Source organism: Thermobia domestica, chromosome 16, assembly GCF_964235325.1.
Source record: "Thermobia domestica chromosome 16, izTheDome1.hap1.1, whole genome shotgun sequence".
In the NCBI taxonomy this organism is placed as follows: domain Eukaryota; kingdom Metazoa; phylum Arthropoda; class Insecta; order Zygentoma; family Lepismatidae; genus Thermobia; species Thermobia domestica.
In genome coordinates, this window is record NC_137469.1 from 29,350,838 (window position 1) to 29,375,419 (window position 24,582).

General features: G+C 34.5%; 1 protein-coding gene across 9 annotated transcripts in view; it reads left to right on the top strand.

Moving 5' to 3' along the window:
• The window catches only part of Dscam4 (Down syndrome cell adhesion molecule 4), a 751,808-nt gene that overhangs the window by 355,257 nt on the left and 371,969 nt on the right, over positions 1-24,582 (top strand). The window lies entirely within an intron of this gene.

Consider the following 24,582-nt stretch of genomic DNA (forward strand, 5'->3'; position numbering starts at 1 on the left):
AAAGGCTTACATTCGACTCGTAAACGACAAGCCACAGTCACAACAACTATGAAAATCATGACTAAGCGAACGCGTCATCCGTTGCTCTTTCTTTCAGCGACAGTGGCGCCATGCGGCGAAGAGAAGAAAACTTAAAAATGTACAGAATTATTCAGGTATATAATAAAGAAACACTGTAGCACAAATTGCGCCTAAGAATTGCATTTCTATTTTTTCGTTTTTGGCCACCTAGAATTTGATTCTGGACCAGTGTGGATTGCTGGCACAAGTGTTACACACAATGTGGGGTGCCCAAGATTTATCTTGGTCTCCAATTTTACAACCAAAGTAATATTGATAGGCTTTTCTTATTAGTGGTGTTATAGTCTGCTTTTGTGAGGAAAATGTCACTTCCCCACACACGTAGCAGAAGCTATCCGCACTGTTTACACAATTTCGCGGCATTTTTGTTTATTGAAATCCTCAAAATGTCACTTGAAAAAGTTCCGACAACTATTTAAAAATATACATTCGAAATACCAGTATTTTTGCGTACTTGTAGTTGTATTTTTATGTCCTGCACTACACAAACGTCACACCCAAAACGCTGATAACTGCACTAAACCTGTCTTTTCTAACAATAGCAGAACACTACTAAGATAAGGAACACAATGAAACCAAGCGTTCATATAGTTTCTCCAGTGTTGCCGGATCAGTGTAACATTTTACCCCAAACAAAGCGAATACATTTATTTTTAAAGCGTTATTATTAGACATGCCTGTAAAACGAAAAGTAGAGCTAATATTCGAAAATAACTTTCAAATTCGTGATCAGCACCACAAAATCAATAAGAATTAGCTGATTTTGTTCAATTTACATTTTCGTTGTTGAACAGTGTAATCTACACTAAATCCTTCGTCGTATACTAGGGACCAAAGTAAGTTTTCTAACTCAGTCGCGACGTTTCGAAGTTCAAAATCACAAAATTCTCTTGCACAGTTGCTCTGATAAGTTAGTAGACCCGAAGTTACCACGAAATATCTCACGTTATAAGTATAATAATTTTCATCTATCTAGCAATAAGAGCAGAAATGAAAGTAAGAAAAATCAGCTTTGTCTTTATTGGTGAGACAGGAAGCTCTAACCGATCACAGGGTGACGTTTGATCCCAAGTTCGGCAAAAGTTTGCATCAGAGACTAGGTTTGTGGCATTTTATGCAGAAATTATTGCTGATCACTATAGTAGGCACGTAGCCAAGGGGGGATCTGGAAGGTCCGGACCCTCCCTTCGAGACCAGAAATGAAAAAATTAGGGAAGGATGAAATAAAATGAAATGAGAAAAAGAATGATCAGCGTTAAAAATAAACTACAGGAAGCTTTTGGTTACTCTTTCTTACGAGGAAATTTGTATTTCTTGCAATACATGGTTGCGAGGTGAGCGATATATCCTGAAAGAGTCAAGGAATTTGAAACTTCTAGAAAAGTTCCGGAATTCTCAGAATTTCTGATACTAGTCAGGGAGATTTCAAGCTTCTGAAAGCATAGTGCCGTTGTGTAACAGCGTGGACAATTTTTATCATAGGTTTTCGTCATCGCATTCTTGCAATATCAAACATGTTATTTCAAAAACAATTTTCTACTGCTCCTTTAACCTGTCATTTGAAACAGACAGTAGTTGACGGAATAATAAAAACAAAAAAAAATATGTGGAAAGTAAGTTCTATTAACATTTGATTCAACAGAAAAAGGAACGCAGATATTGCAAAATATTTTACAAGACATTATTGAGTATGTACTTTCTATAATAGTGAATATGTACTTTTTATAATAGTTGAGGTCATAATGAAATGCAAATTGTTATATTTGAATAAACAGAGGACTTTTTCAATACGTGTTTTTTTTTATTATTATTATTATTTTACTCGAGATTTCTTCATAGTTTATTAAAATATTTACCAACATATCCTCACAAACCAATATATGTTGATAGTAAAGTAGTTTAGATTAATCGAGCTCCTGGGCCTTCAGAATTTCATGTTACTCCCCCCCCCCCCGTTACGAAATCCTGGCTAAACGAACCAATATATGTTGCAGTAAAATTGTTTAGAATGATCGAGCCCCTGGTGTGATGACCACAGTATTTCATGTCACGGACCCCCCCTTCACGAAATCCTAGCTACGTGCCTGACTACAGTAACGAATAATACAAAGTTATCAGAATTGCCTCCCCTTTGTCCTCAATATTGATAAAAAAATTACCTCACAACATATATGGAGCAAACTAATGTTGAAATGTCCCATTGTGCCTGTAGTTACAAGATACCATCAATAAGACAAAATGAAATTAAATGAAATATTTGACTTTAACGTCTCGAAACGCTGATTAAGACAAGTGAATAATGGTGGACGAATTAGTGGAATAAGAAAGTGCGTGGAAACGGGAGTAACCCGAGAAAACCCACGGCCCCTATGTTGTCCACTACAAACTTACTTGACAGGAGATCGAACCAACGACCCCATCCACCAGAGGTAAGAACTCTACCAGTGAACCACTCAATATGACAAATAAATTAGAAACATTCTGAAAGAAGACAGGGTCAAAATTACCTAAGTGGATGTGACTCCAGATACGACCAAAACTTACTTTACAAGGTATATGATTACCGTTTCTGAATATTGGATACAGAAATTGCTACTGATCCTACAGTAACGAAGAAGACAAAATAATCGGAAGCATCTCTGAATAAGGCACGTCCTTTCCTCTCCCAAATTTGACAAAAATTTATGTCACAGGATATATGGATCAAATCAACTTTGAGACATTGCATGTTTTGCAATGATGAAATACCATAAATTGGTCAAATAAATAGGAAACTCCAAAATAAGAAGGAACTTAGGAGTTTGTTTTTGAGGTTGTCATTTTATTTGCTGAGTATTATGATTCGCGGTGTGAAATTCAGACAGCAATTTAAAAAGAAGACATTACAATTAATATTAGAAAAGCCGATAAAGCGAGTTAAGATGTAAACATTTGTATCTGATGAAGTTAACGTGAGATTTACTAGAACGAGTTAGACTATTCAAGCAGTGAAGCTTACGAATGGAACAATTGGGTGGATGTGTTTCTTAGCCGTGGTAAAAAGAGTTTAATCTTGCTCCAAACCTTAAAATTCCTCTCACTTCACTCCCATTATGATTGGTGCATATAAGACGCACAGAGCTGGCAACTTTTAGTTATTTTATCTTCTGGAGAACAAACTTGAATCTGCAACTCCCAGCACAACAAATGTCGAAATCATCCATGGCATCATTTTCCTTTACCCACTACCACAACATTTCTCAGCAACGTATTGTAAACTTTCGAATAAAGAATAACGATATAACTTATTCATTAATCTTTATGACGTTAGTAAGAAGAATTAATGCAATTTTACACTTATCATCACCTTCCGCGTAGCGTAGTCGCTAACGCTCTTGTCTTTCGTGCGGGCGGTCCCAGGTTCGATTTCCGGTGAGAATACTTGGTAGAGAAAGTATAAAATCTGTTCTGAGTGAGGTTTTCCTGGGTTTTTCTCATTCACACCAGACAAATGCTAGGGTGGTGCCCAAGATATAGGCCCCAGGTCGCTTGTTTCCTCCCCTTTCCTCAGATAGTGTGATCGCCAAGAGACGTCATCCCTCATACGCGGCTGCCTAACATGGCCATAGATGCCGAAAACCCAGAAATATAAATCCTAATTCCAACCTTTTCCCTCTATTAAAACTGGAAGTGCTAAGTTATAATTCTCACTGTGCAGAAAGAAAAGATTTAGCAGCAAAAAAAGGAAAAAGAAAAAGAAAAGAAAAGAAATCTTCGTATTGATTCAGTGTCTTTAAATAGACTTCACCACCTTACGTTTCGGAAATCCGAAAAGGAATAACATACAGTTATTGAGAATCAAATCGCCTCGACCAAATTGGCCTGAACAGTCCAGCTAGAAGAGGAAAAACTGCGCAGTTTTAGTTCACATACGTAGTTATTCCTTTCCGGATTTCCGAAACGTCTGTAGCGACCTGCAAAGAGGAAAAATTGTTCAGTGTTGTTTGCCCATACACGTTCAGGATAGCCAGAGAAGACTAACTGTATAGTTATTCCTCTCTGGATTTCCTGAATGTGTATGGATAAGATTTTTTTAAAATAGAATTCTCGCTGATTTGATTTAAGCAAAATTTGATTCTAAGTAATCCTTATAGTTATCCTTTTCCTGATTTCCCAAACGTAAGCAGCTATTTTTAGAAATGAATCTCCGTAGAGATTCCCCATTTAGCATCCCCAAAAATAAGTTCTACCTTCACCATTTTCCATTTATTGAAGGTGAAAGTGGCAAGTTTGATCCCAACGGAGAAGAAATGTAAGATGCAATTTTAAATTGCTTTCTGGTATTTGCGTACCTAAAATAGACTCTAATTTCGAGATAGTATATTTAACTATTTCCTAATTTTTGTAAGGGTTCCCACAGAGAAGAAGGCTTAAGAGATAGTGAGAAAAAACTTCCTACAGAGAAGAAGGGTTAAGAGATAGTAAGAAAAAACTTCCCACATAGAAGAAGGGTTAAGAGATATTGAGAAAAAACTTCCCACAGAGAAGAAGGGTTAAGAGATAGTAAGAAAAACTTCCCACATAGAAGAAGGGTTAAGAGATAGTGAGGAAAAACTTGCCACAGAGAAGAAAGGTTAACATATAGTGAGAAAAAACTTTCTAACATGGATTCAATATTTCAAAAATAGATTCCATTCTCACCTTTATCTCTCTGCTGAAACCGGAAGTGAGAAACTATTAAACCTGAAGTGAAGCATTATAACGTTCAGTTTAAAGATTAAATCTTCATATTTTGTAAGTCGATGTTACGATGTTAAATTCTCTGCATTTTCCTTTTTTATTCAGCCGAATATATAATATATCTAATTTAGGGAAGTGCGTTAGTCAAGCAATACAAAAAAGAACTACATATTACATAGCAGTGTGTGTGTGTATGTGTGTGTGTGTGTGTTAGTACTGTAAATACAAACTGAAAAAAGTCAACAAAACTATACTTTGTGTACTCAAGGGAGTTTTCATAGAGAGAAAACCCCTGTACAAGTATACCATATCATATTTATGTGCGAGATCTGAACCAACACGAAACACGTTTCTTTATTTAGTTCCCTTTATTTACGAACTAACAGCTCGTAATGGAACATGATGTTTATATATATATATACGAACAATATTTGTTTGCTTTTGTTATAGATTGTATAAACGGTGGTACATTTCTCTCTCTCTCTCTCTCTCTCTCTCGTTCTCTTCTGTTCCCATTTGTTACTTTGAAGAATTACCATTTCACGCAATTAAAGAAAGACATTTATGTACTATGCAGAAGTAAAGATTTTTTTAAAAAAGTTATACCGGTATATTAATAAGGTATGAATGCAAGAACAAACATTTATTTACAGAGAAACGTATAGAAATTAAACACGTAATTAATTTTACACACGGACAAGAGCACTTTAGAAGCAAACGTTATATGATAAAAAAATTGTATTCACACACCTAACGTTGTATTCCAGTGAATCGTATAAAATATACTTTTTTGTGGATTTTCAAATTAATTTTCTATTAAAAATAGATCAATTTTGATTTTTTTGGGAATTGTGAATATGAATTCGTAGTTTGAAACTGTAAATATAGCTTTTTTTTCTTACAAACGTATGTTGAACACTTACATGGGACTACATCATTTTCATACCCATTAAAACATTTATCATGTTTCCAATATTAATTATTACATTTACAGAACAACAAAAATTAAGTACTGTTCGTAATGATAATAGAATTTGAGCAAATTAAATAAGCAAAATGTATTCTTCAGGATTTACTATTCAAAATTTACTTTTCTTAATACTAAAATCTTCCTCGTATACCATTACGATTGTACATAGCACTTAAAATATTCTTCAAACTGCTAGGTACCTGTGCTTATTTTTATATGAAATTATTTTTACTTCCTAGACAAAAACAAAAATTCCTTTGTAAGAATATGTTCCAACATTTTTCTTTGAGAGTAAAAATACTACTCTCCATAGCAATATTAGTGTTTTGGATCTTGTATATATACATTTAAAACAATATATACTTAAACCTTTATTGCACGAATTAATTTTGGTCGTGTTGAAATCATTTTTCTTCTTTCTTTCTTTATTCAAAACTTAGATAAATGTAAAGAATATCTAATAATATGATTTTATTGTGTTTTTACTTCTGGGGTTAAAAGACTTTTAGACGTTCCCCTGTTTAAGAAGTTTAATATCCTCGGACGGAAGAAGTGAAAAAGACGTAAGTTCCAGAATAGCACAGGCTAAACAAGCATTCAGTAGGAAAAGAGGATTACTAACATCAAGCAATGTGTTGCTGAACGTTCGTAAACGATTTATTAAGACACTGATATGGAACGTGGCGCTTTACGGATCAGTGACGTGGACATTGAGAAAAGCTGAAATATCAAAGCTGGAAGCATTTGAAATGTGGTGTTGGCGCAGAATGCTGCCCATATCATGGACCGAAAGGAAAAGGAATGAAGACGTACTAAAGAAAGCTAATGAAAGACGACAGATCATGAAGATAATAGGAAAAAGAAGAAACAGCATGCTTGGCCATCTTATTCGACACTCCGATTGGATCACTGTGCTGATTGAGAGAAAGGCAAAAGGAAAACCAGGAAGAGGAAGACCAAGGATAGAATCTCTAGAAGCAGTTACGAAGAAGAGACCTTATCAAAGTATAAAACAAATCTCCCACGGGAGAAAAAAGTTTTAAAAATTCCATGTTGCCCTCCAACCTATGGTTGAGGTGAACGAGAAGACTTCTGGGGTATCAATTTACAGGATAGATGTCATGCTTGTACTACACTAGTGAAAACAGAGTTTAGTGTCAATATCAGCAGAAACCATGTGGTATGAAAGATTGTGAAACAATGATTTTTTTAATGTTAAGAGATCAAAAAAGGATATGTGAAAAAATTTACCTGTAACAAACGTGCACGTTTTGTGCTTTCTATATGTTTTTTGACGCTCTTTGACACTCTCTGTCCGACCTTTGCCATTAGTCGAAAACTATGTGGTTGAAAGCTTAACTCCATTAGTGTCATTATGGCATCGACGTGCGCTATTCGCTAATGTACGGATTTTAAGAATATCATTATTATTGTTATTGTTATTGGTTCACTATGATGCCAATTGGCATCAAAATGCATTTTAGGGTTAATCCCTTTACTGATTTTAGAACTAAATATTTATTAGGTATAAGGATTTTCTAATTCGTAGGATCAAAATGTTTCATTTAGAATAGAAAATTACTCTCAACGCAACATTTTATCCTTTCTTTTCTTTGGAATCAAAATATTTCTTCAATATATCAATCACAGCATTCTTTTAGCAATATATTTCTTTTTTTCTTTTCAAGATCGAAATGTTCCTTTATCATTTTAAAATTAGTATCCTTGCAGAATCCATTTACCACATTATCTAAAATATCAAATATAGTCTTTTAGAACAAAATATTAAAGTAAAAATGCTACTTCAGCAAAATGTTTTGTCAATTTGCTTCATTTTAGTATCAAACGTTAATTTAACACTTAAAGCGCTAAGTGCATACATGTTATGACTACTTCACGTGTGACTGAATAGTCTAGTGAACGCTGCTGGTCTCAGAGTAAATATCTATCTTTGAGGCTTGGTGCTTAAAGTGTTAACAGATTTTCTAATATCTTTTCTTTGAGTATAAAGATACCCCTTCATCAGAGTATTTTGCTAATTTTTAAGATGAAAATATTCATGAAGCGCAAAATGTTTCAATTTGATTCCTTTATGTTCAAGATATCCGTTTAGCTTAACGTCCAAAATCTAATATTTAAAATTAAAATATCCATTCGGCTTTTAAAATATTCCAATTTTTAGGATCAACATATAATTTTCGTTCTTCTTTGGAATTTTCCCAGAAATCAATAAAAATCAAGGACATTATACCAATATCATACATGTTCAACCAAACTAATCAATTCTGGATCTTAGTATGATGGTAGTCCTATACTTGCAATACAAATTTGCGAAATATTATGATGTACAGATTTCTTTTTCCTAAATTTTACATAAAATAAAATTTAAATGTAAAAATTATTTATGACTATCATTAATCTACTACTATTATGTTTTCCTTGTTTTATTTTTTTGAAAAAATATGTAGTCCGTACAGTTTTCAATTTGTTCCGTTTTATTGTCAATATTAATAACAATTGTTTTGGAGATTTTCCAACATATTTCTCTTTATTAATATTTTTTTACATTCGTTTCTTTTCAATTTGTTTTTGTTTAAAAATTCTTTTTCAGAAAACTTTCACGTATTTTTGCAATTGTAAAAAAAAAAGAAAAAATAACATAAAGGAAGATGAACATGTATCTGTTTCATTTCATGAGATCCTCTGCCGGAAAATTTCATAGAGATGCCTGGAACATTCCAGGAAGAGTTCCAGAAAGATCACCAGATCTTCTCAGACAATTTCCTTGTGTATTTCGTTGACACAAGTATTATTTTTACAGTTTATTAGTAAAAAACACTGGAACACGTCAAAAACACAAAATATAAAGAAATTGATTTGACAGTTTTATATCTTATTTGGTAGTATGGTATTCTTCAAATTCGGTGATCTAATATTTATCTTCAACTGTATTTAGAATGGCGCTCTCGTTTTATTCTTTTGTTTTTTATAACTCAAGTTACTTCAATGTAATTATACGTCCAGTTTTGACTCCTACCAAGGTTATTTCTTCATTATATTATTCAGGCTGATTAATTATTGCTCATGTAATAGTCATGGGTCAACTCTTTATTATAAATACTTATTGTTCATTTTCAATTATCAATAAGCACTGTCTACTTATTTATTATAAGAAATTATTACTTTGTTTATATCGAGTATTACTGCATATTTTTGTTGTCAATAATAATCGCAGTTTTCTTCTTTACCTACACTTCTTTCCAACTCTTTATTACCTACTCTTTTTGCCAATTCATGTATTTCCTACAACAGTTGCTAATTAGTTTATTACCTATACTTAATGTCAATTCATATATTGTTACAGTTTTTACCAAATCGTTTATTACCTACACTTATTGTCAATTTGTTTATTTTCTACACTTATTGCCAATGTGTTCATTTGTTACAATTATTGCCAATTCCTATATTGCTACATATAATTCGTTTATTAGGTTCGAATACTGCCAACTCGTTTATTATCTACAAATATTCAGGGTGGCTACACTGAATAAAAGAATTTACGAACTTTGCATGGGTGGCCAGGACTTTAATTATTCTTTTAAAGAAAAGTTTATCTGCGATTTTGGTCGGAAATTCCTAATTTAAAAAATGAGGCCAATTTAACCCTTATCCGGGCAACCGGGGCCTCCCAGGCCCAGTAGCTTCATTTTTCTAAAATTTCTCAATAACCATACATATTTCGAAGACATAAAATACTGAATTCTTCTATCTTTCGTCGAAGTTAAAATCATGAACATATCGAGTTGGTAAAGCTGTTTTTTTTTTTAATTTGAAAATCTTTTCCTGACGTAACCGGGCAACCGGGGCCTAGGAGGCCCCGTATAACTTTAGTGAAATTCCTGTCAAATATTAGATCAAATTGTCACATAATTATATCTTGAACACGTGACTATTGTAACCTTTAGTCGGAACAGAATGTGGCAACAGACATTGAATTTTGAGTGTTCTGCACTTAAAATATATACTGGGCCTGACAGGCCCCGGTTGCCCGGTTACGTTACAAAAATGTCTGGACCGGATTTGTTATTCTGCTTGGCTTACAAAAGCGTGACACGAAGTTTCGCTACTTGACAAAAATATATACCGGTACATTCTAGACTAGTCTAAACAGTAAGTGACAATAGGCATTGATTTTGTGTATTCTGCACTTAAAATATATACTGGGTCTCACAGGCCCCGGTTGCCCGTTTACGTTACAAAAATGTCTTGCCCGGATAAGGGTTAAGGTAATTAGTGCAATTGGTCATGCGGTGGCTACTTTCAATTGGACCAATCTCCGTAATTACGCGTTTCTGACCAAAGTCCCAGGTAATATATTTGTTGTCTTTTTTAGGAGACTCTGAACAAGTATACGGAGTTTGTCGATTTATTCAAGGAACATCATGTAGTGCGTATAAAAAAAACAATTACTATCGTCATTCTGTTTACAGGCATCATAGTGAAAAGTAAGACTTAATGAGAAATGTTTTTGGTATGAACTCAGTACTCAAAAATAGGATCTATTCAACCTTATCCGTCTAACGAAACTCAGTGGTAGAAGTAATGTTAACTCCCAGTTTCAATGTTAGTACTTATAAAATATAAAGGATAAAAGATAGCAAGATACAAGAACTTAAGCTTAAATATACTTATCCTCGAGCTAACAACCGGGTGAATTTCTTGCTGTCCTATGTTTTTGAGAACTGACAACATTGTTTTCATCATCAGGATGCAATATGAGAAAACCAAGCAGATTTCCTATATACGTGTTGGTAAAGAAAGGGCGGAATGTGATTGGACAATATAGACGTCCAATCAACGTCAATATGTGGCCTCATTCTGATTGGTGGGCCGGTTATTTGAGTTCGTAGGCGGGACCTGATTGGTCATTCCTTTTCGGGTCTTTTTTTACCCAATGAAGGAACCTATGATTGGATGCTTGTGATGTGTTCTGTCATAATTTGTCCTGATAACGAGAACAATCTTGTCAGTTCTTGGAACGTCGGACAGAATGGAATTCATTTTGTTGTTAGCCAGAGAAGAACGATATTCAAAGTTTATTGGTGCGAATTCAGTGTTCTAAGAATATATTCTATCTCCGTCCTTACCATTATTTTATTTTTTTTTTAAATGGAAAAGATTAAATTCTACTTGTGGTTTTAATATCAACGTCCAAATAGCGCAAGTGACAAGTAGATACTACTTTTGGTATGAATTAACATACTAAAAATTGATTTCCTCTCTTCCCTTTTCCTCTGTTGAAACCGGAACTAGCATACTCTTATAATTAATAGATTCCAATAGTATTACTATATAAATAGTAGACTTCAATTATGATACTATCATGTTCTACAGCGTTATTGCAGAATATTATAGTGTATTAATTATGTCCCCAGCTCGAGCTTCAATATTCACATTTTATGATGCTCGATGTAACATTATTTCTTATTCTAAATGCCATGTCTTTAAGTTTTCAAATAGAAATTTACGTTTTATTTATCTTCTCATACTAAAATATAATGCAATGGTTTTGATCACAGAATATTCAATTAACGATTTTACGAAGTACTCTTGGCCTCAATGGCATCTCTCATACAGATACACGACAAGTTTTAAAAGTTTGCTCATAAAAAAAAGATCATGTAGCTTGCCTTTCCTGAGATTCTCAGGCAAGTATAATCTTCTGAATCTTCCAGTTATCTTTCAGTGTAGTGTTTTGACACATATGGGCATGAACATGACAAGAAAGAAAGAAAATAACAGAATTAGTGAGGAGAGAGGGGGAAAAGAGAACATACTTATTAAAACTACGTTAGCAGATGTATTTACAATTTCTCTCTCTCTCTCTCTCTCTCTCTGTGTGTGTGTGTGTGTGTGTGTGTGTGCGTGTGTGTGTGTGTGTGTGTGTGTGTGTGTGTGTGTGTGTATGGGTGTGTATGACAATGTTTCGTACCCTCTGAGTCTGTCCGTCGAGGTTGTCGGTCCACGGGTCATGGGCTTAATGTTCCGATTCATCACTGCTTTATAGAGGTCTGTATACAAATCTCAATAGAATCATAAAGCATATGTCCTATAAATTGACAAATATGCTTTCTCTTTTAAGATTTATATACAAGATTTGATTTGATCCTATTTTAAATTTAGCGTCCCGTTCAGCAGTGAAACTATAAGGCACGTGGATCTACAGTTTAACGTGGGATATGAACCACATGAGCTCCCGAAAGGAATCGAACCCGGGCCTCCCACGCCAATTCTCGTACGTTAACCGCTTAGCCACGAGGGAGCTCTTATATGTAAGAGTTATGTTTGGACCAACACTTTAATGATCCTCTGAACCAGCGGTAAAAGTGGATCTAAAAAGGTTGGAGGACGCATGACGTCATGACGTCATTCATACCTATCTTTGCCCATTGTAATTTTTACGAAGTGGGGTGACCCCAAAGATATTTTTTGGAAGTTGAGAAATGGCGTCTTTTCGTGTTCCCCTTCACTTTTATCCCTGCTCTGGACTGAATTGAATTGGTACAAGATAGAAAACGATTGCATCTGCGGCAATGAACTTTTGAGATTCTTCAGCCATAGAGATAATCAGCCTACTGTATTAAAAGTGAAAAAATGTTTAGTAGTGCCTTAAAAACAACAAAGAGCCATGTTGTGACCTGCAGAAGTTCTGGATAATAGTAATGGTGCAAACGTTCCTCTTGAATTTAAAACTAGGTTCCCTCATTAGCGTTTGTTAAGCCTCTTTTTACATTTTCCAACTAATTATTCCATTTAGGACTTTTTTTGAAAAAAATAAGAAAAGCAAAAAAGATCAAACAGGGACCGTCGAGGCACAGAAACGGTATGCTCACGTTTTCATTTTATTGGACTTAAGAATTTCTTTATTTCTTCATTCCTCTTCCTTAGTTCTTTTTCTAAAACTTTCTTTCTCTCCCTGCTTCTTAGCTATTTATGAATGTATTTAGTCTTATGTTTTCTTAAAGAAAGAAACAAAAAAAAACGTCTACTTGTTGCTGTATGAAAACGGTAGGACACAATAAATTTTTAAAAAAAGAACTAAGAACGTAATAATATACGGCACAGAAATTGCACAAGAAGAAAGGAAAAAAGTAGGGATTTTCTACGTAAAGGCGCCTTGGTATCCTTTTAACGATTTATTTTTTTCTTGTAGAAACTCTTGCACACACACACACACACACACACACACACACACATAGAAGAAAGATCCTAAAAAGAAGTTTTGTGAAAGACCAAAATACATATATAAAGAAAGAAGCAAATAAGGAAGAGAAAATGTGAAAGATAAAGAAAGGAAAAGTACGTTACGGTAATAAAGCTACTTTCCGTCGACTGAAAAAGGCGTTGCCATGTTCTTCATTTACACACGTACTTATGGGTCCTTTATGCTTATTGGCGCCGAAACGAAGGTCTTTCTTCTTTTAAAAACCTTTCTTTATCTTCAGAAGCAGGTAGAGGAGGGAAAAAGAAATGTATAAATGTAAGCAATATTTTTCCTTTTCTTTACTCTGAGATAAGTAAAAAAAATAAGTAAGAAAAAATTGTGGCGCATAATTTCCTTTTCTAACGTAACATTTTGCTGCGCCTACACTTTAAGACAGAGGAAATGCAACTCGTAGAAAGGTACGATATAACATGGTAATCGATAACATGTTAACGATATATATAAACTTAGTAATATTCCAGCATTAACTTTATTTATATTGGTGGTTTATTTTATAAATGTATTTTTGTATTACGCTTTAAATTTCCAGTTTCTTGATTTTCTACACAATAGCTCCTAGCCATTCTTTCTAATATAATGACTAGCGTGTGCATGAATGTGTGTGTGTGTGTGTGTGTGTGTGTGCATGGATTTTAGGGTCCGAAGTTCGTTTCCCGGTGAGATAGCATAGAACGAAATACCTTAATTCAAATTCTACTTTAAGCATTAAGTGTCGTCTTTCATTTAAAATATGTTTGCTCCGTACAGATGAGATGAGATCTCTAAAAGACGATCTAAATACGTAATTGGCTGCAATTAAATTCTTCTCTGTCAGAGTCTTTCAGGCTCACCAATGGTATATCCACCTCTACTTCCACACTTCGCGGTATATGCCGTGTTTTAAGGTTCACCTTGTATATATCCGACACGGTACGATTGCATGTATATATGGATATAGATATTTTTGTTATCTCTTCTTAGAGCAAGCATCAGTTGAAGAGTTTTGATAGGAAGCGAATCATCCAGTAAAATTTTGTAAATATATCTATTATCTATTGAGATAACTAACCCACTAATCCCAAGTGTATCACAGGTGTCACATTGATTACCTGTAGACCTTATAAAGTTAGTTTAAAACGTTTTACACAAATACCCATTGTACTTTATAAGCCACACATAAACCTTTGTAGCAATCTTTTTTTCGTTCCTTTTCTTCAGGTTTTAGCAATTTTAATCAACTTTTCTTGTCAGTAGCTGCATGTGGCTCATGGAGTTCTCGAGCGCCTTTCAGTTTCCGGATATATTTTATTTATTCCTATGATAAGTAAGTATTTAACTCCCTAATAATTTATTTTTCCTATATCTAAAAGGGTCAATAATTACTCTTTACAAATAGTAATTGTTCATGTACTAAATTAAAGTTGTAAACTACGTCTGTTCCTCGCTGAGTCACAGGTGTTACATTGGGTTTCCAATTCATTCAAAAACACTTGTTTTGGACATTTCTGTTATCTAAGACCCTCATTTAGTGAACCATGAAAGTTTTGTTCAACAATTCTTACTTGAACAATGTTTGGGTTTTTGTAGGTTAAACCTCTGAACATCTTCTTAGAAAATCATATATATATACATATATATGGTTCTCTGATTACATTAAGTCCTCAAATAATAATTGGGACAATTTGCAGATGCTACTTAGTTACGAAAGACTCAAAACTTGGAGAAGATACTCCGAAAAGTGCTTATATTAAACGAAACGTTAAAGCGGAGCCCAAAATATCCTTGAATTTTATTTGATTTGACGAAACGAAATGTAATCTAGTTCGATCGAAACAAGTCTTCCGAACGCGCTATGTAATTTTATTTTGCTTACCATACACTCGCACTGGGGGTGCATCATTTCACTTCAAAATGCTGTCTCGCTTTCTGAGATACAAATTGCATCGTTTCAGAAAAGCCAATCTGAAGTTTCCTCGACGCCATTTTTTTCCAACGGAACTTTTTTTTCTTTCTGGGAGAAAATCTCAAGGACTTGAAATGAAAGAAGAAGAGAAAAGGCATAAAGAAGCAAACATAAAGAGAAAATATTAATAAAGTCAACACTGTAGTATTACTAATTTTCTTCCCCATATCGTCAGATGGTTCTCTCAGACGCCATTTCTTTCTCGAAAGGCGCGGGGAAGAAAGGGGGTTAAAAAAAGCGTAGGTGCAGCATATGGTACAAAACAGATGAAGAAAATTATACGCCGCTTTTCTTTTGCCTGTTTTATTTTCTTACTTGTTTCCAGAGTGCAGAAAAAATATATTGCTCACATTTACATTTTCTCTCTACCTTTTCTTCCCTCTGCCTTCGCTGATGTTAAAAAAAAGAAAAGGTTTCTTGTTGAAAACACACTTCTTCTTGGCGCCAATAAGTACAAAAGATCCCGTAAGAAGGTAATGGAGAACGCAGTAGTGCCTCTCAGCGGACGAAAGTAGCTTTATACCATAATCCATTTTCATCCACTTTTTATTATCTTTATATTTTCCCATTTCCCATTCCTGCTTTATAATTTTCGTCTTCATTTTTGAAGTTTTTTTTTCTCTGCAGTGGTTACAGAAAAGAAACTTAAAGGCAAGCCCAAGCATCTTCACATAGAAAATCTCTCTCTGTCTCTCTCTCCTCTTTTTTTTTACACAATTTCCGTCGTTTACTGTTATGTGTAGAGACTATGTTATACTATATTCTGCTAGCAACAAGTAGTGCTTTTTCCCCTCTAAGAAAACGTAAAACTAAATAAACAATCACGACATTTAGTTTTATTTACTGCACTCAAAGTGCATTACTTGTTTCACAACCTTGTCTCGTATCGTGCCTTGTAAAGCAAATTTGATTCTTCTCGGATCCGAAATCGTTCGACTCACAAACAAAGTTTAATTGCTTTAGATTCCACTTCAAAATGTAAGTTTTGATCTCATATATTCTAGTTGGTTAACAGAGAAAAGCTAAAATGAAATCTACCACTGCTAAAAAATGGCAGTATAAAGATTCATAATAAAAATGTTAAACCCAGTGCTAAGTTTTAAGGAAAGGTAAAGGAATTACAAAGTCGCATAGTTCTCTTATCATAATATTTCTCTGGTAGCTGACTCATAACGAATCAAGAATTTAAAATGCAAGTATAACACAATCACTCACGTATAAAAACAAAGCACAAATACAAATATAGACACAGTTTATAGTGGAATATTTATTATTTTTATTTATTTATTTAACAATCACCAGATACAGCTCCGGGGCCATTTTACACTGGATATCTAACAACAACAATAACAATGGAAAGAATTTGGGAAGGTATCGTCCAGGGTCTGTTTTAGTAGGCACGATCCCGGCATTTGCCTGGTAGGACTGAGTAAAACCCTGGAACACCTCAGTCAGGATGGTCGACAGCGGGATTCGAACCCACGACCTCCCGAATGCGAAGCCAACGCTCTACCACTTGAGCTACTTCGCTCGGTTATTATATATTTTCGAAATTTGAAACGTTTATTTGCATTAAGCTCCCATAGTTAGCCCCTGAGTTGGCATAAGAGTTTGGTGACTCAGGCCCTTGTGGTGGAGGATACTTGTGGTAAACACGACAAAAGTTTCGCTGACTTGAACGACACTTCTTGTCTCTGCAAACCATTACGCACATTGCACTTTTCCGGATGCCGATGCCATTTTTATTCAGACTATACTAACACAGTCACCGACAGTTCCACAAGTGTGAAAATTTGCTGAACAAAACTTTCTGAATTTTCCTTTAATATGCGTGTTTTTATTTTCCACTGTCTCTTGCCATACTGAAGCCACACACTTTTGAAAATCGACAACCGTATTCCGGAAACCCTATACATATATGCAATGCATATGCATGATCTTCGAAGAAACTGTTTACAAATTTATTAATTTCAATATATAGATATATATCAATAGATATATTTACAAAATCTTTACTGAATGATTCCCTATGGTATGTTCAAACTTCAGCTGATGCTTCTTCTAAGAAAAGATAACAAAACGTTTATATCAGTATATACATGTAATCGTACCGTTTGAGAGATATATAGGGTGAACCGCAAAACATGGCATATACCGCGAGATATAGAAGAAAAGGTTGAGAGACAAATGATATGCTGCAAACATTGGAAATAGTCACTAGCATGTCGTAGATATAGTTAAGGGGGCAAACGTAATTATGAAATTCACCACTCGGAGAAACATTTAAATAATGTAACCTTGAGAATGACATTCAGCTCTCGAACAGAATGTTAGTAGAGAAAATATTCAAAATGACCACCATCTGAACAATGACTGGCATTTTCCCTGCAAAATGGATGCCTTGTCCTACTGAGTATATTCTCGAATACCCTGTGTATTACTGTATCTCCGGAACGGCCTGTTTTCCATAACCATCGGATAGTCGGAGAATTTGGTAGACTAAGCCAACTGTATTAAATAAATAGATAAAACTTTTTTTTTAATCTTAGATTTAAAAAAAAAATAGTTGTAAATATTAACAATGAAATGAAAGAAACTTTCAAAATGAAAATGTGTAGTTACGGGTCAACAGAAATAGAAGAACATTAAAACTAAGTTTTCTGAGTAATAAAATGGATCTCAAATTAAATTTTCGTACTTCGTTTGAAGTTTGCAATTAAACAAAGATAAAAAGTAAATCACAAGGATAGTATGTATATTTCGTACGCGAATGATGAAACTCATAAGAATTTCACCACACTAAGCTTCGTGGGAAGCCTTGATGAACTTAGACAAGCTTAAGAGTCTTCATCCCGGCGAAATTAAAATACCGCTAATTTTACAGTAATTATATGATATCTTCAAATAGATAAAATATAATAGAAATATGGAACAAGAGCGCCCTAGACAATATTATTTTGCGTGAGGTACCGTTATCACAAGTCACCTAGTGGCTTTATGTTTTCAGCTGTTTAGAAACGCGAAAATAAATGCCGATTTTCAAAATGGCTCGAAATCGAAAGCAGATAAGTGAGTCGTGATAACGGTTTCTCATGTAAAATGATATTGTCTAGGGCGCTCTTGTTCCACATTTCGATTATCTTTTATCTATTTGAAGATATCACCTAATTAATGTAAAATTAGCGGTATTTTAATTTCGCCGGGATGAAGACTCTTAAGATAATATAGTCTCCACCGTCTTTGGTAACCGACTTACAGCCATCAAACTTGAGAATTTAGCTTTTCTAAATCTATACATTTTCATATGCTGATTAGCTAGATCAAATGTGATTTTGCTATTACCTAAAACTTTTGACCAAGTTTACATCCAAAATGGCCAATTTCTAGCCATTTTGTTCTTAACAATAGATGAATCTGTTACAATCAAAATTTCAATTAAAAATATTTTAAATTGAAATGAATCTTGCTATTTTCTTCAAATCTTTCTTCTTTGCAGATGATCTTATGGATATAACTACATCATAATACGTATTTTACTTACGTCGTTTCTGACTATGCTTCACAGTTTCATAGTATATCAGGATTCCAAAAATTTTTTTTTTTTTTTTTTTGTAGTTTTTTACAAACCATAATTTATGAGTGATTTATTTTGAGTGTACTTTACTTAATCTTAAGGTTTGCACTTTTATTGTCATGAACAATGTGAACAAAATACAGATATAGCCAGCATCACTAGAAGAACAACAAACAAAGGAAACAATTCGTTTGGCAGTGGCAGCTGAAGTGTAAACATCGTATTAGTGTGGTGCTGCGTACATTAAGAGGGTTAAGTGGATATCGCACACTTTACACTACACCTTCTCATCTACTCACAAACACACGTACACACATCCACATCCTTTTTTACTTTATCTTTTCTTACAAATTTCTCATTTTTCCCCAAATATTCTGCCCCGTCCATCTGTGTAATTGGTCCTCTCTCATTGCTCGAACTCCTTTCCCGATCTTGACATTTACAAACTTTTGACAGTTTATACCGTTCACAATTAAGACACTCTTCTTTCCAGATTATAACTCAATTATAAACAACATTGTTTCATTTCATATCTATTTTTTTATCACTCATATATCTTAACACTTCAGGCAAATTGACACTCTGGCCGGCCACTTTCTTAAATGCAAATGGCGATGATCGACATTTTTTATGCAATAATATCATTATTCAAATAAATAATTCTAGTTTGCACATTTTTAGGACACAGGGATGAGATATCCGGTGCGCTTAGTGATAACGCCGATAATGGTGATGAAGACAAGACAAGAAGAAAATAATTATTTTATATAGCTTGAATTTAAGGGACTTTACTACTACACAGTAACAGAGCAAAACATGCTGTAAACATTTAAGAATAATGGTGAAGTCTTTGATTTGAAAATAGAAAGAAAAATATTGCAATATGTTAATATTTGGAAATATTTGTGCTTACTTTGTTGTTAAATATTGTTAGCTATAGTTTTAGGTAAATTTAGCCATTTTTAACTATATCGTGTGTGTCATTTAGCTATTTTCTGAAGGCAACTGTTGGCATCAATGTAGACAACTTTACAAATGTGTCAATAGAAGTCTGCAGAGTACCCACTTCACGGATTACTTCAATTATCGTTTTTTTCTCAACTTACATTTGCATTATGATTTACACATGTAATGTGACAATCAACCACATATCACATTTCAATACAAAAACTCTATTTCTAAATTAAATGTATTTTTTTTTTTTTAGATACGTACAACGGAAAACAGATTGTGCTGTTTTACTGCCAGTATTTGCTGCACTGCACCATCTTTTATCTCAGCTTCCCATACATGTTATTATTCAGTAGTTCATATGTACAAGGGTTAGCAATATCGGAAATAAATGCGCATACAACAAACACAGTTTTCAATTAGAGGAAACTGACATTCTAGTAGAGTTTAGTTTTTCGTTACTGGTACATATGTAATATGGTTTCCAGTGCAACAGTTGTTGTCCGCATTGCAGTAAGGGTAATTCTAAAGCTGTTCGTTTCATATTGATGTGTATATGTGTATGTGAGTCAATGTTTTCGTGAAGCTATAGTGTGGAATATTCATGAATAACAAATATTACAAGAGGTAGTGCATTGTGGATCTTTTGTAACGCATTAATTGCTACAATTTTGGGGTGAGATATTTTGAATGATTTCCACTGCGTGTTTATAAATCATGATCAGTGCAAATTGAATGTATATTTCTGCATCAGTATCAAATTAAGCTAGTTTGAAAGGCTGAAACTACTCATTCGATCGGTATATTGCTGTGAAATAATGTTTTACATTAATTCGAAAAGGACCAGAATAATTTGTTTTCACCGGATGGCGGATAGCACTCGCTTTTGAGACTTTATTTTACGACCCCCCACGTTTAATTGTCGCAGTTATCTATTTTTCTGACTGCAGTTAGAAGTTTGATTTTCTTCAACTCCAAAAAACGGAAGAAACAAATAGCATTGTCGCAGTGTACCTTAACATGAAGTTTAATTTTGTCACATTCTATATAACATGAAAATTAAGATTCGAATCGAATAACGACTCAACAATGCATTTATCCTCACCACTGGCGGATAAATCCCGTAGCAGGAGAGCCTAGGCCCTTCAGTTTTTTTTTTTTTTTTTTTTTAGTTACAAACATAATTGAAGCTATTATTCATACATTTTTGAACGCTTATAGTAAACTTATTATATACCTATCATAGTCTCAGTTCTGCCCCCCCCCCCCTCAGTGTTTACCTTCTAGGTCCGCCCCTGATCTTCACTCTCCATTTCCCACTCAAGAACTTTCGTGTTGCCATGACAACTAAAGTTTATTATAGCTATGTAAGATTTACTAATGTTGTGATATTTTCTCAAGTAATATTGGAACTTATTTTAGTAGAGAGATTTTTTAAAAGTGTTATTTCATTTCTATCTGAAGATGGGCGGGCCTGCAGAAAGTAACACCTTCTCTTCGGCCATGAGTATTCATTTATTTGTAGTTTCATTTCGAGATTGGTAACAGGATTTATTTATTTCTTGATATGTTTAGTTGGGTACAATACAAAATTACAAAATACAAATAAAAAACAGAATAATGAAAATAAAACAAGAAAATGCTTCCTATAACAAACAATGAAGCGCTGAAGTGCTAAGAAGGCTTCTTGGCTCTACGGTAATTCTTCAAAGAAAAATTGCGTGAGGATGGTGAATTTGCTCAGCAGATCTGCGACTGCTTTCAGCTTTGGCATGTAGGTGCGTAGCATGTGTACTATGTTGGTCAGATCTAAATCCTTCAGAAGTTTAAGAAGTTCTTTAATAGTTTGAATGATGTCTTCAGAGAATGAGATATTATCACGAGACGTCTTCAGAATTGAAGTTACGATAATGCGTGATATTGTAGGCTCAGGTTTTGAAGTGGATGTAGCAGTGATGTATTGAAGAGGTGCTGAACGTGAGATTTTGCTTGCTGGTGTTGTTTTCCTTTTTGCTTGTAGTATTTGCTGTATTTGCGGTTGAGTGGATACGGAATATATTTTTAGAACGCTTAATTCATTGCAAAAAACAGCTTTTCGCTATCTATTACAGTTTTGACTCTATAGCAATCAACTTTAAATACAGAAGTGGTTGATTTTCTGTCACTTTCAGTTTGAACAAAGGGTTAAAACAGGAGATATTACTTATTCTTTCGACGCTAAACCATTCTTTAATTAAAAAAAAAAACTCGCTATCTCACTGTATGAAACGAAAAATTTCGCGGTCTTTCCCGCTCAACTAAAGCTATGGATTTTAATATCATAATTCGTATGGTATGGGACAGAATGATAAAGCTCAAATTATAGAATGTAAAGCGGTTGCAACATCGAAGACGTTGGGTATATGCAGTCGCGCTCTTAGCTTCTGAGTGTTAATTCAATATTTAGAAAATACGAACATGAAAATATCTTATTATCATACATATTTACTGATTTAAGTTTAGAACTGCTAGTCTTCCTACGATATTCAACTACTATTTACTTTCAAAGTAAGTAACTAGTGCTTAATGTAAGTTTGAAAGTGTTTCTAAGTAGAAATTTTAATTCGATTTTGTTGAACACTAGCTAAATGAAAAAATTGCATATGCGGTAAGACATGAGCTTTATTTTTGGTAATTATGTTTGTTTCGTTTTATTTGCAGAATTAAAAATAAAGCTACATCACATGTTTCAGGTAAACTTTCAACAAAATAAGATAGTAATGTATGGTACTTAACTATCTCATAGGAGATTTAAATACAAACTCGGGGCATTTTAAGTAATACTTCATCTTCCCTCATGAAATTAGTTCGAATACACAATTGTATACATCACCACTATGCTCGTATTTGTTTCAGCAACTATTCACACTCCTTTTTCTTTCCACTGCTCCGTCACTTACACAGAAGGGATAAGAAAACAGTTAAGACAAGTACTCCTAAGTGAATATATCCTTAACTATTACTGAATTACAAAAAGCTGCCCGCTATATATCCCACCATATTGTATTCGGTGCTGCCACCTGGCGGATCATGCTGGAACTATGGATCTATGGATTTGCTGACGGAAGGGGTGTTGTGTCTTACCTTGTAGGTGGTGAATGTTATCAAATGGCACTGAGAGGGTTACGTAATGGCCCTTTCACATGCTAAATTTTCGCACGTATGAATTGTGAAACAGTGTCTGGAGAATGAGTTAAAACTCGGGGTGACTACTGTAAAAGCTATTGTGACCAGTTATACACAACAGTCTTCCCTTGCGAAACACTCACGCGCGAAAACCACCAGGAGAAGATAAATACCCATCAAAACTGGTCGAATATAAAGCAAATGACCTTCTGTAGATTGGTGGTTGTCAAGTGACTGAAACCAATCTTCACCAATGCGAGAAGATCATACACAAGCGAAATGCGGCTATCCAGATATACATTTCTTTCTCTTTTTTAAGTAATAAAAGCTTTCTCCCATATGGTCAATGTTTTTTCAGTTCGGTTCCAGAGTTCACCCAACCATTAACTTTAACTCTCTCTTTCTTTCAAGCTTGATTTACGTGTCTGATGAGATAGATCAGTATTGTATTGCAATAAGATATTTTTTTTTTAATTTTTATTAAGATACTATTTTGATACTTAAGAACATATTTTGAGGTTAAAAAATATGCGGTCGCGTAATCATACAACCTAAGACAAGAGCCGCGCCTGTAGCATATTGGAGTATAACAGTGAAATCAGATCTAAATTACAGATATCACATGCGTTTACTGCATGTACGTGAATCCTTAACGGCTTATGGGTTTAAATAAGTGTATACATCTAAGAAGAATACAAATGTTAGTATATAATTTATGCTCGCCTGTCTATTTGTATACATACATACATACATACAATATATGGATGTATATATTTGCGTAAGCCGGAGCTCGTTCATGTATTTCAAATATAAAACAAACACTAGTTTACGAGTCAACAAACATCCAGGCAGGTAGGAAAAGAGTAACATTGCGGAAATATAAAGGAAAGGAGGATGAGGCAAAGGGTGAAATGAAAACTTCGGGCATTCAAATATTTCATACACATTCCCAATATTTACTTTCGACGTAGTCAATTTTTTTTATCGTTATTTCATTCTTCCTGACTAGAGCCATTTTTTTTTTTTAGCAACGTACACAGTTTCCACTGAATGCTGACATTCAGAGATGCAGCTACAGTACTGGAGAAATAGCCTCATTTCGCTTGTGTGTGCTTTGTGCTGTCTTCGTCTTCGTAGCCTCACTATTCTCCGTATCTAGCTTTCTATACCCTTCCTATTCGATATATATACGTCATACGCTTCTGTATTGGTATGGAGCACAGGGCCTGAGGTGATGGTTCGAGATCAAATGTCGAAAGCAGCCAACAGATGGCATTTGTGTTCTTGTGTGTGCAAGTTCATCCCTCTCCTCCCCCTCCCGTTCATCTGTTTCTCCTTCCTAAACGAAGCAAATGGTGGAGAGGGGGCTCAACGAACGAACGAACGAACGATTGCTGTTGCTTCTGCCACCGTGTGAATTCAAAGACAGAAAGGGAAAGAGGCAGGAACCGAGAAATATCTGCACGAATGCACTTGAAAGTCAGGAAAGGTTTAACCGCGGTAAATTTCTCTCCCAAGGCGAGCGAGGTGTGTGTGTGTGTGTGTGTGTGTGTGTGTGTGTGTGTGTGTGTGTGTGTGTGTGTGTGTGTGTGTGAATGTCTCAATGAACAATGCGCTAGAGGGGAAGCTATTACGAAGGCATGATGCTAGTTTGTCAGCCTCAAACTCTTCTTTCTTCATCATGAGGACAACCTCACTTCCGGTGAATTATTGTTCTGCTCCACTACCTACTTTTCCTTTCTCATACATCACACTCTCCACGCTCATAAATACTTATTACCTTAAAATCACTGTCTGTTTGATCTATGATTCGAGATTTTATTATATTCCTTATTACGTTTCCAGTATTTCATAAGCCACTTTACTTATTTACTTTTTCCCTTGTTCAAATACTT